The following is a 17,274-nucleotide window of genomic DNA, read 5'->3' on the forward strand; positions in this document are numbered from 1 at the left end:
TTTTTCAAAATGAAAATTGTCATTTGACAGTTGTCTATGCAATTTCTGGTCTCTGTTCCTCTACTTTTGACTGTAAAATTTATTTTAGCTCCAACAGTTCCTACCCTTTATTTCAAGAGAGAAATATTTGTATTTTTAAAAATAAATATTATAAATAATCGTGTTACTACAAACTAATAGCTGTTAAATCCAAAGAAGAGATCAAACTCGTAGCTTGAACTAACGAACACTCAAAGTATTGAAATGTTATTTTCCATTTTTTTTTTATGTAAATTCCGTTAATTTTTTGTATAATTAAAACAAAAGACATGTATGTGTAAATTGAAATATCACTTAAATTTTTTCTGCTACCAAAATGATAACATGTTTTTTTTACATGGTTTCACTCGATTTCAAATTCTTTTATTTTATTTTAATAATTGATCATTTTCTTGTCCATTTTTATATTTGTATAATAATAATAATAATAACATGGAATTTATATAGCGCAGTTTAGTGTCATTTCACTTCAAGTGCGCTTAACTACTCGTATAAAGTATTTTGGGAACTGTTTTTAGTTTTTTGTTTTTAAATCACTCCACTTTTTTAAATTTTAGGTACTTACTACTCTTAGCTCCCCTATTATTTCTGAAATTATTTTTCTGTTATCAAAAAATCTAATTTTTCCGTGTTTTCCAATGGGAATTTTATCGATGGAGTAAAACATAATAATTCAGCAGAGGATAAGAAACAGCCAAATATTTTATTTATAAATAGCATCTAAAATACAATGAATTAGTTATTTTGCTAAATAAATTTACCATAGGTACATCAAAATTAATTACTACACATTTATATTTTATTCGGCGATAACATTTTGCTTATGTAGTTGTTTCTTCTGCACGAGGCAAGTTTTGAAGAAAGCTTAAACGTGCTGCCTAAAAAGGGTCGTATTATGCGTATGAGAAGAGTTACATCTCAGGCGGTTGATTCAGGACTTTTGCTTGACGATTACATTACTGCAAAATACGGAACGTTTGAAGAAATTTTGTAGGTATAAATTCTCAATGTATTGAGTAGCCATGTTGAAAACTACAAAATTCTGTGACGTCGTTTGCTGAGAATTTGTCATCTTATTTGAAGTTAAATTTGTGATTGTTGGAACTATAATCGGTTTTATAAAGTTTTTGTAATTTCACGTTTAATTCGTTAAATCGGTGTTTATGACAAGCTAACTTTGTTGTGCTTTTATGGTACTTGTAGTCATTGTTTATTGCGAGACCTTGAAAATATTTTGTATGTGTATAAACTTGCCAAAACGGGAGATATATTCGCGATACTTACTGAAAAAGTGATGCCAATTGTTCTCGTAGGTAAGTGTTTATATTTATTCACTCATATGACTGAATTACATTTATAGTTGTTATAATTTAGGAGAGCAAAGTAAGGTTAGATTGTGTTGAACCTTTACTGATTGTCAACCTTCAAATAATATTGCTCGCAAACATGATCGCGACATTATACGATGTGTTTTATATGTACAATATCTTGCGTAACGACATTTGAAAGTATATCTGTCATCTCTTGTATTGAACATATTACCAAAGTTTTAAAATAAATAAATAATATCCATTTCAAATGGTCCCTCGCAACATTGACAGATCAACATTGTTTACATTGCTACTGTTTTCGCTTGGAGTTATTTCGAGTGAGAACTGTCAAAACAGCTTTCATGTAAATATTTAGGTTTTCTATAAATAATTACAGTGTTTTGTACTATAAATAACATTAAGTGATGGGATTACGTCATTCAATCCACATGATAAAATATTTTTAAACAGAATTTTTACATGCAGATCGTGAATCGCGATACACATTTTCGCTAGAATTTTCTCACATTAGAAATGTACTTTTCTCTTGAATTTATCAGCATAAATTATTAAAAATAAATTTGATTCTAAAATAATGTGCCTTTAAAATATTTTATTTGTATTCACAGGATTCTGAATTTTCTTTACGAGTTTTTACGAAAATGTACTGGAATACTATTTTTCTATTAGCTGGAGTTCAAATAAAATAATGAGATATGATAAATAAGGATATAAAAAAGTTGGAAGTACCTACCTACTTCATAATATTTTATTGAATATTGTGGAGTAACTCCTTCCTTTGAGTAACAATATATTCTTCCGACAAGGTTTTGTCACTATTTTGTCTACTTACTGTTTGGTGTTCTGTGACTGACTTTTGTTTATTGGTATTTTTACAGCCAAAGAGTTTAAACCTTTAGGAGAAAACAGAACAAAATGATACGTGGACAGTTTATAAAAAACTTGAACTATAAAATAAAAAATAATTATATAAGTATGCAAAAAAGTTGAACTATAAAATAATAATTAAAAAATAAAATTTGGTAAATATACAAATAAGCTAGACATCACAAATTATTAAAAAAAAACAATGAGAAGAAATTTAAATTTTAACGAAATAGCTATTAAAATTCATTATTTAGCTTCTCCGGAGACTAATAGATGCTCCCCTGAGGTGATATCTCACAAAAGCGGCGCTATAAAAATTGTCCATTATTATTATTATTATGCTCCTCATTGTAAAAGTTATTTTTAAATGGATGTCTAGCGTATCTGGATATTTAGGTACCTAAAATAGTTCTGGAAAATCGTAAAGATCTGGAAAGTACCGAATAAATTATGATCATTATTATTATTACTAGCTGTGCCCCGCCACGCGTTGCCGTGGCTCCGTCTGTCTGCGCAGATAGAGAAAAAATAGCGCATGTTGCTTTTACGTCCAACAGATCAAGCTGTTTTCAAAAAATTTATGTGTGTCCAAGAAATGGCGCTGTTTTTCATTTAAAAAAAACATGTTTTAACCCTTCACAGGTGACATATATATACATATGTATAATATAGGTATATAAAAACACGCGTTTTCGCACGCAAAATTGTGTCAAAATGTCAAAACAATCGGGTAAGAACTTTCGGAGATTTAAGATTTTGAACAAACGAACATTAACATTTTTATCTTTTTATTATCCTTCTACCATCTTTGCATGTTGACAGATAACAATATTAGGTTGACACGTGATGTGTAGGTATTGATTGAGAAGGCTATGTATGATTCGCATCACTACCTGCGATTATTACACGTGCCATGTACTATATATCTGTACCTGCAGCTGTGGGTACGGGTGGAGTGGGCCGATGGGCAGGTAATTTGGTGATAATGACATCACCACGTCACCTGGAGCCGAAGCTACAGTCATGACTCTCTCAAGTCCTTGAGCGGCCGAAAGGCCCGCCTAGTAATAAGGCAGTCTCAGTTTTCATACACAAATATTATTAGTAGATACGTACCCTACTTGTTGGCAAATTCAAAATAAGAACCCCTTTTTATTTGTCTCTCTGGGTAAGAAAAGATGTAAATTTGTGAAGGTATATGGTTAGCAATGGTTTGTATTTAGTAGGATTGCACAGTGATGTTCCACAACCTGGACACCCGGAGCCAGTGAGATTATAACGCCTCCTAGATAAAGGCATGATGTTGAAAAGTGGAAGAAAATGGGAGCGGGAAAGTGGAAGGTTGAAAATTAATAATACATGGATGATTTTATATCAGATATATTACATTCATATATATATTCCGCTGTGTTGAGGATCTGAATGATTTCGCCAACATGAAACTAATTGATAAGGGCAGAACACCCCCTCATTGACGTCTTCGACAGCGTGAGAAGGGATTATTTCAATGACTCGTTTAATTTGCTCCGTGACATTTGAAGACCCGAATTAACAAATTCTATCTCCTTCCTTTAGCGTTGAGTACCTCATACAATATGCATTACAAATGTCCCGCCACTTCATAAAATATATTTGTCCTAAATCTTCTTTAAATTACTACAAAAGTTTTTGTATTAATACAAACGTTACGTAATACTATACATGTTTTGGGGTGGTGAGGCGGTGAGATGTATTCTGGTAAAATTTCTCTCCTCCGTGTTGGCCCTTTCAACACCTCATTTCAGTATTTGAGTACCTCATACAAACTCATTCAGAAATCGTGTCCTACCCAACATTTCCTTCCTTGATCCGCCTCACGTCTAACTTCTGGGAGATTCTCACAAAAATCTTATTTCATCCCAAGTAATCTCTCTAATGGTTCACATAGTACCATCCGCTCTGCAATGAATTATGTATGTAATATAAAAGATTTTTAATTTAAATAACTTTGTAAACACCACTCATTTGATCAACAACGATCGTTGTGTTTCAAAACAAAATTATACGTTCATCCTGACGAAGAAACCATTTGTTTTGAAACAAATCGATACTTTTTGATTAAATAGTGATGGTTTTTGTTTGTTTTTCTTTTATATATTCAACAGTATTATTATTAAATTTACAACAAAACATAGTGATTTGTTTGTTTGTGAAAACATATTGGACACTCCAATGCTATCCGAAACGTTGGCTAAAGAAGGAGGTAGCGCAACACGGCATAATACCCCAAAAAAATCACTATAATACTTTTGGCCGTGGAAATCTCAAATCATACCCACAAAAAAACAGTTTATTACTAAACTAGTTATGCTGTGTAATTATTATTACGCGTGACAGCTATTTCGCCCTCTGACGGCATTATAAAACCGTGGTGTATTAAGACGGTATATTTATATTATGTTGAATATATAAAAAAAAAAAACAAAAATTAAAATGGAGTTCTACAAATTAAACTTGATAACAATACATAAATAGTAGTGTTTACAACATTATTTATTTTATTTAAATTAAAATGACGCCACAAAGTGATTTTGCAATTATTTAAGATTTTGGAGATGTTTATCCTGTAAAAACACTGTATTAAAATTAATATTATATTCTATTTGCACTGTGCGGTGTTTTGGAACCACGACCGACCGCTTAATCCCGAGTCAAAGCTTTTACGCTCTACCTGATGTATATTTACATATGTGTATTACTGATGATGTCAACTATGTTGATGACGTGGTATGATTTTTATTCTATCCTTTCAATTGATTATACTATGTACATGTACAGAATGAGGAACTTGTGGAATCCAGGACTGTTGCACTGGGAGATATTGCCATATATCTTAAATGTGAATGGTAGCAGAAGTCGGGGACGCCCGAGGAAGACATGGCACGACCAAGTGAATCAGATACTTGAGTCGGGCCATGTCAAGAGTCAGAACAATAGAAGAGTATGTATGAGACGATGTATGAATGTGAATGAGGCAAGGAGTGTGTGCCAAGACCGAGTTGTTTGGCGGTCCGTTCTCTCTGCCTACCCCTGCGGGGAAACGGCGTGATGGTTAGTTAGTTTATATTCAATATAATATAAATATACCGTCTTAATACACCAATTGCTCTGAAATTTTGACACAATTTTACATTTGAATACGCGTGTATTTTCATATTATACATATAGATGTCACATGTGACAGATAAAAACATTTTTTTTTAAATAACGCCATCTGTTGGACAAACATGTTTTTTTAACAGTGCAATCCGTTGGACGTAAAAGCAACACACGATATTGTTTCTCTGTCTGCACAGACTTACTGAGCCACAGCAACGCGTGGCGGGGTACAGCTAGTATTAAATAAGAACTTTCCGAATATGTAGAATCATTTTTATAAGGTCCTAAGTACTGATATTATTTCACATGCTTTTATGAAAGTCCCAACAGCTCCTAACCGCGGGTATAAATGTAGTGGGGAGGGGAAGGAGTTTAAGGTCATGGGGAAAATGAAGGTGGGGAAGTACCTGGCTATTCAGATCTGGTCACCTAACACGGCTAAAGCCATTTCAAGCAATATTTCGATGAATGGTGGTATTTCACGAGGGCAATACTGAAGTATAGTACTAGTATACGCTGAAATATGACAAGCCATGATCCGTATAGAGTAATCTGTCAGCTCCATTCAAAATTACTAATAGATATATTCGTTCTCTTTCTACCTACCGAGTGGGGACCCCTTCTCAGTGATCGATTATTTAGCACAAAAATATCGAAATGTCATCATGAATGTTTGTTGATATATAAATCAGGTTATGGCGGCCTGATCAGCGAGTACCTATCTTTAAATGTATAATTTAAAGCTATGCTATAATATATATAATGATGAACACAACACATCTGAAATTCGCCGGTAGAAAGGTGCGACCTTGGGTCGTGTTGGCTACCTCGCCTCGCTGTTCAAACTCGACTTGCTTGTGAAAATCTGTAATGTTATTTAGGTGTGCAGTATGTCTTTATGAATGTACTAGAAACCGAAGATTGACGAATAAAATATATAACGAACGACAGAGATTCAATTTATTCCCACAAATCAGGGAAGCATACATGGGTATCGTGTTAGGAAATATAAAAGCTCGTTTGTATTCGTCTTCTATCGGGGCCATAATTCTATATGGTGACAATATAGTTCCTGTCGTTGAATCTATTTGAAAGATGCATTAAAAAATAAACCTGAAACATTTTCTGTCGTTTTTCCAATGGCAGCCAGATGTTTTTAGTGGTTGTCATTGGCAAGAAACGATGCTGTGCATTTTTTTTACTCCCACACCTGAACAGGAGTAAGTTTTATAACACTGTATAAACCTGGAAAAATATATCTAAAGTTAATCAAAACTTTCTGTATTGGGAATTAATTTACTAAAATTGAAAAACATCGCTGCCACGTCCCTGCCACAAAATACTCATTAAACGATGCAAGGCATTTTTAGACATTTTACGACATTTTTGAAAAGCTTCCCTTTTAACAAAGCATGTTTTAAATTGATTTATTTTCAGTATGATATAACCTGCTATTATTCTGCGCTTTTCACCCCTACACGCTGCGGCATTTTCTCGGTTTCGGATTTCCAGGTTTCCGCGTCGGTTTTTCACGGACGAGCTTCGGGCGTCGCCGCTAGATGGTGCGCGCTGTCCCTTCGGCATTTTGCAGAGAAGGTTCAGCTATGTGTCTCGACGGTAGATGGCAGAGGACTACATTTTTGGCTGCACTCTGGTTTCAGGTTGTTGAAAAATTGCATTTTTTTCTAATTTATTTGAGACCATCAATTTGCACATCGCCTTACTCAATTTGTCTCTGGATATCTGTTCTTTTTTAATAATGTTATCCGTTTAATTGCGCTCAAAATTAAAGACATTTTTAAAAAGCCTTTAGGTACAAGATTTTATACAGTTTAAGGACAGTAGCGGACCTTTACATTTTAATTCCGCTATGATGAACTTTTTTTTGGAACGTTATAAATTAATATTAAAATATTCCGAGTCGTGGCGGGGTAAAGAATGCTCCATTGTTCAAGGTTGCCAACATTGACGAGAAAGCCGGAAAATTAGTTTTTTTTTATGTTTTTGTTCTAATCTTTATTTAGTCATATGTTAACACGTATTTAGCGAATGCATTTATAAAGAGTACCTAGTACCTAACAGGGCTACATTTTTTACTAAGATCTAGATCAGTTACGATCTTCAATTGATTCTAAGATATCGTTTTACTTTTAGACATTGGTCTTTATTGTGGAGGGCCTAACAACTGGGCACACTCTCATTTCACGAAGTCACTACCTAAGTATAAAAAAATATCACCCATTTTAAATGAAAATTATATCATTTTTCACTTTCGCTTCAAAACTAAATTGTTGCCATATTGAGTGGAAGCGATTTAAAATGGACGCCCGGGCGATAGAATGCCTCGTCCCCGCTCTGATAATAATCATGTCCTACGACCAAATCTGGAAACACTGTCATCGTTCGTAATGTAATAGTAATTTGTAATTTCGGCAAGTCATTAAAACGCCGCTTAGATTATAATGTATATTATGGAGTGTAATGGAACGGTGTGTGTGTGTTTTTTTTTTAATTTCCCCCACCGCGGCCATTTTAAATAATAGCGGCCTCCGTACCCGTACCTATTTGATGGTGGCGGTGTCGGTGGCGTAGCTGTTCCACTGCCGACCTTGCTGCTGCGGCCCTATGATTTGAATACGTTAAGCCCAATAATTCACAAGGCTGAATGTACATAGATTTATAGTAGACCTGCCTCTAGTATCAAAGAGTTGAAAATTTTCTGCCGGCTGTGCAAATTTCACTAAGCAAGAGTCTAATCCAACAGTGTCTGCTGATTCAGAAACAGATTTTAATGTTAATTTATTTAGTGCAAATATTTTAGATTTCGATCGTTTTAGAGCGACCTTTGAAAAATTCAAACTGAATAGTATTTTAATTCTGTCTCGCTAGGATATACCTGTGTCGAGACAGACGGTGACCGGATAAATCATCACATCTTTAAAAAGTTATATAAAGTCATGGAAAGTGATGAAACAAAAGCTTTATTAACTGGGTTAAGTAGGTTAGGTTAAAAAAAATTCCATCGTTTCTAATGACTTTATATCACTTTTTAAAAGTGTGTTGAATTGTCACTGTGTTGAGTTATCATGGAACCGAGACAGACGTATTGGATACATACATTAATGTTTACATATTATTTGATACATATAAGATTTCATTACATCAAATGACAATGTGAAGATGATAAAAAATAATAAATAATAAGAATAAATGATAAATTGTCTAAAATAAAATCTAGTTGGAGTACATACTTATGAAAGGGTTTTTATAAAAAAAATGATCTTGGATCTGTCTTGGCTGATGATCCAAGACTTGGTGTCTGTTTTATATTTCAAAAAAAAAACTGTTCAGTCTAATGGCTAGTGGGAGAGCATTACATAGCCTTGTTGCAAAATATCTATAATTTCTCTGTCCAAAAGTTGTTTTAGCGAAAGTGATTTGTAAGAGATTATGTGCTTTAGTTCTAGTATCACGAGCAGTTTGGACATTGTCAAAAGTGGTTTTATGATAACGACATTTATAAAATAATAAAAAAGTTAGATAGGTGAATATTAATTTTTGTAACATGCTTATTGCATATTGTCCATATTGCCACTGAGACTATTGTGTGATTTTTTATAAATTTAATTTAGATTAAATTTGATAATATTATTATTAAGTTCTGCAAGTGTTTTAGTTTTTTATTATTGTGACAGCTGTTTCGGCTTACAAGGCCATTTTCAAACTGTGGTTAGTCCACATTGAGACGACGTTTTTATACTATTTCAAATGAAAATTTTGAAGGTGCATACATTGATTTATTACTGGTTACAACGATGACAATATGATCTACAATATGATCTACAATAATAAAAACACATCCTCAAAATTCGCAGAACATCTCTTGGTGAATAATCATACCCCACTTAACAACAAGGGTCCTAAACCATTGCATATAGAAAAAAAGGGCATTAGATTAAATTTACTTGAACAATTAGAAATCAATAAACGAACGAATGACCCAAATTTAACACTAATTAATAAAGTACGGAAAATAATTTACTCACCACTTCTCAGTATTTTCACAAAACCCAAGCAGTATAATGCACCCAAATAATTCATAGCAATAAAGTCACTAGTAAATAATTAAGAACCCATTACCATTTACTGAGGGGAAAACATAGATTGGTTTAACCAACAATAGATCATATTGTCATCGTTGTAACCAGTAATAAATCAATGTATGCACCTTCAAAATTTACATTTGAAATAGTATAAAAACGTCGTCTCAATGTGGACTAACCACAGTTTGAAAATGGCCTTGTAAGCCGAAACAGCTGTCACAATAATAAAAAACTAAAACACTTGCAGAACTTAATAATAATATTATCAAATTTAATCTAAATTAAATTTATAAAAAATTAAATGGAGTTCTACGAATTAAACACAAAAACAACAAATAAATACTATTGTGTGATGTTCATATAAATATACTGTGCAGTTTTTAATTGTATAAGACGAGTCTACTCGTATCATAGTTTGGCGTAGGTACATAGTTATCTCAGTGTAACTCGCACACCTGCGCAGATCGCCTGCAAAGGATACTAATGTAATATTTAATTAAAGTCTCTATGATGATTATTGTTGTTGTCTTGATTAGAATATTCGTGTTTCCATCACAGCTAACCATTTTAATTCAGTTAGTATTTAGAGCAACATGTTAAATGAGTCATGGTCGTCTTATATTAAAATATTAGATGGGAATGTTGCCCTATTCAAATGGATCCTTTTTCGGAGGGTCGATGTATTAATATATTTGATTAGGGTACTTTTTTCAAATTTTTGAAATACCCACGAATCCAGTTGTACTAGGGCATCTCCAATATTGGGGAAAGTAAGGATATATGTAAGAGGAAGGTTGGGAAATAACTGACTATTCAAATCTACACGTAGAAAAATGAGTATTGCCAACTTAGGAAAAATCTCTTCAAATTAAACATGGAAGTGCAATCCCTTAACGAATGAATTGATAGGTTTCCTGATAAACTTTTAGTAAAAAACGAATATGTTATCACGACGTCGGAACACATGTTCATTAAAATCCTATTATTTTCGCATTTAGTCACTATATCTTATAAAGGCAATATGCACTATATATTGGTAAAGCAGGTGCATGAACGCGTGTTCCGATATATCAGGAATTTACTAAAAGTTTATGAGGAAACGGCCTGCAATCCCGTTTTTAACCGGACTACCAATAATTTGAAGAGATTATTAATAAATAATCTCCCCAACCACAGATAAAGCTTCAACTGTGACGAGGGTTTGTTCATCCCATCTTACTTCGAGATAGGTTGTTGAGTTGGGATCCGTTTTTAGGTTAGGTTAGGTTGCGTTTTTTCTTTCGGATATAATATCTCACTCTGTTTTGAGTATTATTGTACACAGACTAACTACTTCCGGCAGCACAATATGTTTATTTAATAAAAAAAACTGTTTTTTTCCCTTTCTTGTGACATTGTCAAAAGTTCGATTTAGCAGACAAATAAAAAAATAACTTACCTTCTGTTGTTCTATGTTCGCCAACCGCAGGCAATTTTCGGATCCCGGACCTATCCTTTGCGGTCATTTTCAGATTAAAGCGAATAATAATAATAATAATTGTGTATGTTATCATTAACAATAATAACAACAGAAATTGCGGTAGCCAGATGATATCGAATCGCAACACCCGGACCGCAAATCGCCTTTTTTTCTACGGACCTAGAACATTGCATCGCGTTAGGTCCAAGATCCTATTTTATCAGTTGGTTAGCAATTAATTCCTGCAATCTTGACACAGTAGATATGTACGGAGAATACTTACTGATATAAAATATTGTTAAATTTTTAAAGATTATTATTAAATTATTCTATTTTATTATGTAATACGGTTAAAAACTGAATTGCACGCCTTTAAGGCGATGCACTACGTCGTATAATATTTTAAATCGAGCCGCTATCAATAATACCCCTTACGTAGATGGTGATAAGGTTTAAATTCCCGCTTAACACCATCCGCCTGTTTTGATTTATGCAAGAAAAAAACATGGCCAAAAAGTGTGTTTTATTTTATTTTGTGGATGTTCAGGCATAAATATTTATTTTTTTTCCGATCATTTTATAAATAACTTAATTTGTCACATTATACAATAAAACCATAACCGAAAATGGATTCGTACGTAGGAGATTTTGAACTTTAAAGCAGTTTTCATAGGTCCATACATTATTTTTTTCTGGGCTTATTAAAAGACTTATCTAAAAGCTACTCGATTATTTCAAAGGCCAAGATGTATTCTATTCGCAGTATTTAAATAAAGTATCTGAAACATTTCTAGGCGACCAAATTTTCAAAACAAAAACACATAATTTTGCATTACCACGCAGTGCATCGCCTTAACGAATGAATTGATAGGTTTCCTAATAAACTTTCAGTAAAACACAAAGAAACCCGTTCGATTACTTTTGTCATACTTAAATGCATCTTTTATTAGAAACAGGTAGAAAGAAGTACTAATAACAAAACAATACTTTTAAGGTTGGCTATTTTTCTTCATCAAAATACCTACGTACATCATAACGTAGAAACGTGATACCTGACATGGTCTTACACCAGGGCAATACTGATAATATCTTCCACTCTTGAACGTGCCGCAAATATACCTTATATTATTTTAAATCATTAAATTGTGAAATAACACAAATCAATCCAATTAAATTTACGCTAGTCGGAGGCCGTCAAAAATTATTAAATTGTGAAATAACACAAATCAATCCAAATAAATTTAGGCTAGTCGGAGGCCGTCAAAAATGAAAAAAGATTCCAAAACATTTATAAATTAATAATTGAAGACAATATTAGCGATTTCTAAACGAAAATCTGAAACAGAAAAATCAGAAAAGGATACGGTCACATCTAGGACTCGAACCCAGGACCCTTGTCTTGCCGGGACACCGCTCTACCACTGAGCTAATGGGACCCTATTCCCCTCGGTCACTTTTAACTGTATCATACTTCGAATAAGAACTACCAACATTGTCTTCATTTTTTTCTGGCAACTATCTTTATGTATGATCGCAAGATTCAACCCGAACTAAATGCAATCTAGACGGCATTTTTTTAGATAAACCTATCCTTATTTATTTATTTTTTTTAATGTGCGACATGACTTTTGACTTTTCTGCAAGTCTAGAATGAATATTTATTTTTAGGAATAAATTTATTGAGTAAAACCTCAAATTGTAATAGTTAATTATTGAAGACAATATTAACGATTTCTAAACGAAAATCTGAAACAGAAAAATCAGAAAAGGATACGATCACATCTAGGACTCGAACCCAGGACCCTTGTCTTGCCGGGACACCTAGATGTGACCTATCCTTTTCTGATTTTTTCTGTTTCAGATTTTGGTTTAGAAATCGCTAATATTGTCTTCAATAATTAAATTTACAATTTGAGGTTTTACTCAATAAAGTTATTCCGAAAAATAAATATTTATAAATTAATACAACAGAATCCTGTTTATGACACAAAAATTTAATTATTCTGACCAAGAAACCATTTGTTTTGAAACGTGTCGATTATTTTGATTAAATAGTGGTGTATACAAAGTTATTTATTTTATACAAATAAATAAATAATAAATAAATGTCGCCACGAGGTGAATTTGCAATTACATATTGAAGACGAATTTATTTATTTATAATGTTTCTTACCACAACTTGTTGCTTACTACCACATTTGAAAGGGCAATAAACGCCAGAATAGACTGAACCATAGAAGCGCCAATTTGCAAAAAATAATCTCAATTTTTGATCTTCTCTTTCTTTGGACTGGTTTGTTCTCTCTTCAGTTATTGCTTTCCCCACACGATCTAATATTGTACATAAATTACCATACACCATTATGGAGTCGATAGGTATATGTGCTATGTATAGATTTTCCGGAAGATGCTGTCATTGAGTCTTACGGCCTAGGTGCCCACATCTCTGTACAAATTTATCATCGGTGACGTCACTAAAATCATTATGTAATTCCTTCTTTTTGTAGTCCATCTTCAAGTCCACGTAACGGTAACCGCGTAACGCGCAACTTAGGACAGCGACAATTCAACACACTCTTGAACATTGATTTATGTAAAGTCATGAAAGTATTGAAAAAAACTAGTTTAAATAGGTTAGGTGTTATTGACATGTTTTTTTTCATCACTTTTTAAAAGTGTGTTTAATTGCCAATATCCTGAGTTGCCATGGAACCGGATTTCAAAATTAAGGAGTGTTATCATATAGAGAAATAAGTACAATTTTTTTTAATCTGACTTAAGGGAATAATCAGTTTGTATCAATATTTTATGATAATCCTTAAATTTAAATTTAATTAAATGTTGAGTCATGATGATTAACACGAAAACTCAATTCATTTGCGAAAAGCCATCTTTATTTAAAAATAAGTCGAAAATTGCAAATTTTCACAATAGACAAGTATCTGTAAATATGAAAAAAAAAGTTTTCGCATTGCGAAATACGAATACATCTTCGTTCTACAATAAAATCAATATACAATTAATATATTAAAATAAATATTTTTGCTTTGTCTTTCAAAGTACAAACTTGCAACGAAATAACTGTAAATTTATTTTTTTTACATAAAAGAAATAACATTATAATATTTTTATTGTTACTTATTTATCTGTCTATTTTTAAATTTGTTAATTTTCATTATACGTTTATCCTGACAAATAAATCATTGGTTTTAAAACATGGCGATCCTTTTTGATTAAATAGTGGTGTTTATAAACTTATATATTTTATTTAAATTTAAATGACGCCACAAAGTGATTTTGTAATTATTGAAGTAAAAATCCTTAATTCAAAATATAAGGCTTACTATTGTACGTACATACAAAAAATGCAGGCAAAACTTTTAATAGGGAATCAGAATTCAGAATTTTTAAATCAGAAATAAAGTTTATTTCTTATATAACTGGTGGCCTACTCAGATACCCTGAAATAAGCTAATAACTGTTATTTTACATTATATACCTACCTAGTTATTTCACTTTTACATAAATAGTATGTAGATGGTTCTCTTAGTGAATATGTATCATTTTGTATAAGACATGTTGCAGGTAAATCTGAATTAGCCATTTCTAGAACACATCCATGCCCTATGCTACATGGTACATAGGCTAGCATTACACTTGTAAGTTTTTTCGTAAATTTACGACTTCTAGCCAATGGGTGCATTGGATTTTCAAAATGCAAGATGCCCATTGGCTAGAAGTCGTAAATTTACGAAAAAACTTACAAGTGTAATGCTAGCCATAGAGAATAAGAATCAACAAAAACCTAGATATTTGTCTTTGTGAAAACGCTCCTTAATTGTTTCTGCGTTAGTTCCTTTTTTGGCAGGATGCAAAATTAAGTGTGCCCAGCTGTAGTTTCTTATTTTATATTGTTTTGGGCTATCTACCTATCAAATTAATATATTAACAAATACGTATGTCATTATTGATTAATTTTTATATGAATTAAAACAGTTAGGTACTTTGTATACTTAACTCATTTAATTGTATTGGTGTAATATTTTTTTAACCTAGGTTTAAACTTTTAATCGTTACTTATCTAAAAAAGACTGAGAACGCTTATTCTTTAGTATTATTATTATAGGTATTAGTATCAATAGGCTTAAAATATTTCAATGAAATTAGTGGTAGAAGGTAGAAGGAAAGAATCTTGTAATCGTACATACGTAAGATAAGCAGCCAATAAAAAGGTGCGTTACAAAAATTAAGAATATGTTGGTAGTTCTTAGTCGAAGTAGATACAGTTAAATATAACCGAAGGCGATATGGTCGGATTAGATTAGTGGTACACGAAGAAAAAAGATTAATACTGATTTATTGAAAATCTCTTCACATTATTCGTCACCCTATTAAAAACGGGTCTGTAAACCGCTTCCTCATAGAGTGTTGGTAAATTCGTAATAATATCGAAACACGTGTTTATCGTACTCCGTTGGTCTTAATAATATCACACCAAAATGCAAAGATGTGACGACTTTTACGAACACGTGTTCGGACTTCGTGACAAAACATTGGTATTTTACTTAAAGTATTTAGGATAATTTTAAATCCTTCGGTTGATGGCCTACAATCCCGCTTTTAACAGGAATACGAATAATTTTAAGAGTTTTTTCAATAAATTAGCAATATTGTTTATCATGAAGTTTTCTCCGTGTAGCAAAGATCGATAAATTCCTAGATTTTTCTGTCTCATATTTTCGTTTGAAAGTCGCTAATATTGTCTTCAATAATTAGTGGTATTTTGCAAAGTATTTTTTTAATGAATGTATAATGTCAAACCACAATGTGTATATTTGTTCGTAGAAATTGTATCTTATTTTTTTATGAATGACGTTCATACACATATAAGTACAATAATTAATACTTTTCTCTTTTATTACCTACATGCATATAAAAACAATATTTATATATTTCGTAATTTAGGTTTCAGCTGATATGCTTTAAGGTACAAAACAGTTATGTAGGTATTATAATGTAAGTTCTGCCAGCATCGTTATGCGAAACAACGTCATGACATTATTTGCAGGAAAAATTAGGAGCATCTATCTCCACGCGTATTTTCATTTTCCAACCTGTGATCGTGATTGATTGCTGATGTCACTCGATCGACCTGCCAATGTCAAACGACGATTGTCAATGCAGTATTTATTGGGTATAATTCCTCTAGTTTATCATTTTGCTTAGCTTCACAAGTGAGATTTGAAGCCCATATCATTTTCTTGCGGAGGGTATTTTTAAAAAGAAGTTGAAAGTACATTTAGGCCCAGTTGTTTAGGAATTCACGTGCGACAAAATCATCAAATCAACGCAATTTTCCATAAATTGGGTTGTTTGATCGTCCGATAAGAGAAAATTCAACGAAAAACTCAAGAAGATTGGATCAATTCAAATGCCCCAGCTGCCCATAGCCTTCGAACCCATGGTATGGTATGAACAGGATGATCTGGCAGGTAAAAGGTATGAGGGTTTGGTAGGAATCTAACGATCAGAGTATCCAGGAGTGACGGACTTATGAATATATCACTCCCACTGTGGAGTTAGGCGATGGGTTGAGAGATCAGTTGGAGAGGTCAAAGGATCTCCCCAAACCAGAATCTCCCGATCTAGCACGCCACTTATCTGGTGGGCGGGCGCATCCGGAACACACCTCACCCGATGAACCCGGGCACCCCTGCTAAACCGCCAAACGTAGCGAACTACTTGTAGTGACCTATGGCAGAGGTACCAAAACCCGGCTCTCAAATTAGAGGTGGTTTTTAGTATACATTTTGTGTTTTAGGACTTCGTAAAATTTTCAATAAATCGTGGTTTCAGCATTTGATTTATTTCACGCCAAGAAATATCACTGAAGAATGGTCATTTGGATTTTATGAGCAGGTAACACGCATTGTTTAGGCCAGACGGGATCCTTTAGGCGTACCGCTGATAGTTCCATCGTCACCTATCCCTCTTTTTCAAAAACGACACGTGAAACAGAAAGAGAGGTTACAACGGGGCTCTCAACAGCAGAACCGAAGCTTCCATGCCCAATTTCTATAATAATATATCAGCTTATTATTTTCTATAGAGATCCGGCTGTTGGCCCTGGGGTCGTTAAATCATTCAAATCGATTTAGAAAAGAATTTATAAAGGGACCGCTTTTGTCTGCTAAACCCTTTTACCGCATTCCCTAAACTAAATAGCGGGAAATTATTTTTTTTACGGATAGTCGAACTGAGACAGCTGTCTGTAACCTGTTTCCTCATCCTTACCGAATTTTTCTGCTGTAATAATTTATTATACGTACCTGATATG

General features: G+C 33.0%; 1 protein-coding gene across 1 annotated transcript in view; it reads left to right on the forward strand.

Moving 5' to 3' along the window:
• Positions 1-998: 998 nt before the first annotated feature.
• The window catches only part of LOC149424099 (uncharacterized), a 357,901-nt gene continuing 341,625 nt past the window's right edge, over positions 999-17,274 (forward strand). Inside the window, exon 1 of the mRNA XM_089651270.1 lies at positions 999-1,352. The gene's annotated coding sequence lies outside the window, so the exon portion shown is untranslated. The remainder of the gene's footprint in view (positions 1,353-17,274) is intronic.

This window comes from Hesperophylax consimilis, chromosome 4, assembly GCF_061612785.1.
Source record: "Hesperophylax consimilis isolate HC1 chromosome 4, BYU_Hcon_1.0, whole genome shotgun sequence".
Lineage (NCBI taxonomy): Eukaryota > Metazoa > Arthropoda > Insecta > Trichoptera > Limnephilidae > Hesperophylax > Hesperophylax consimilis.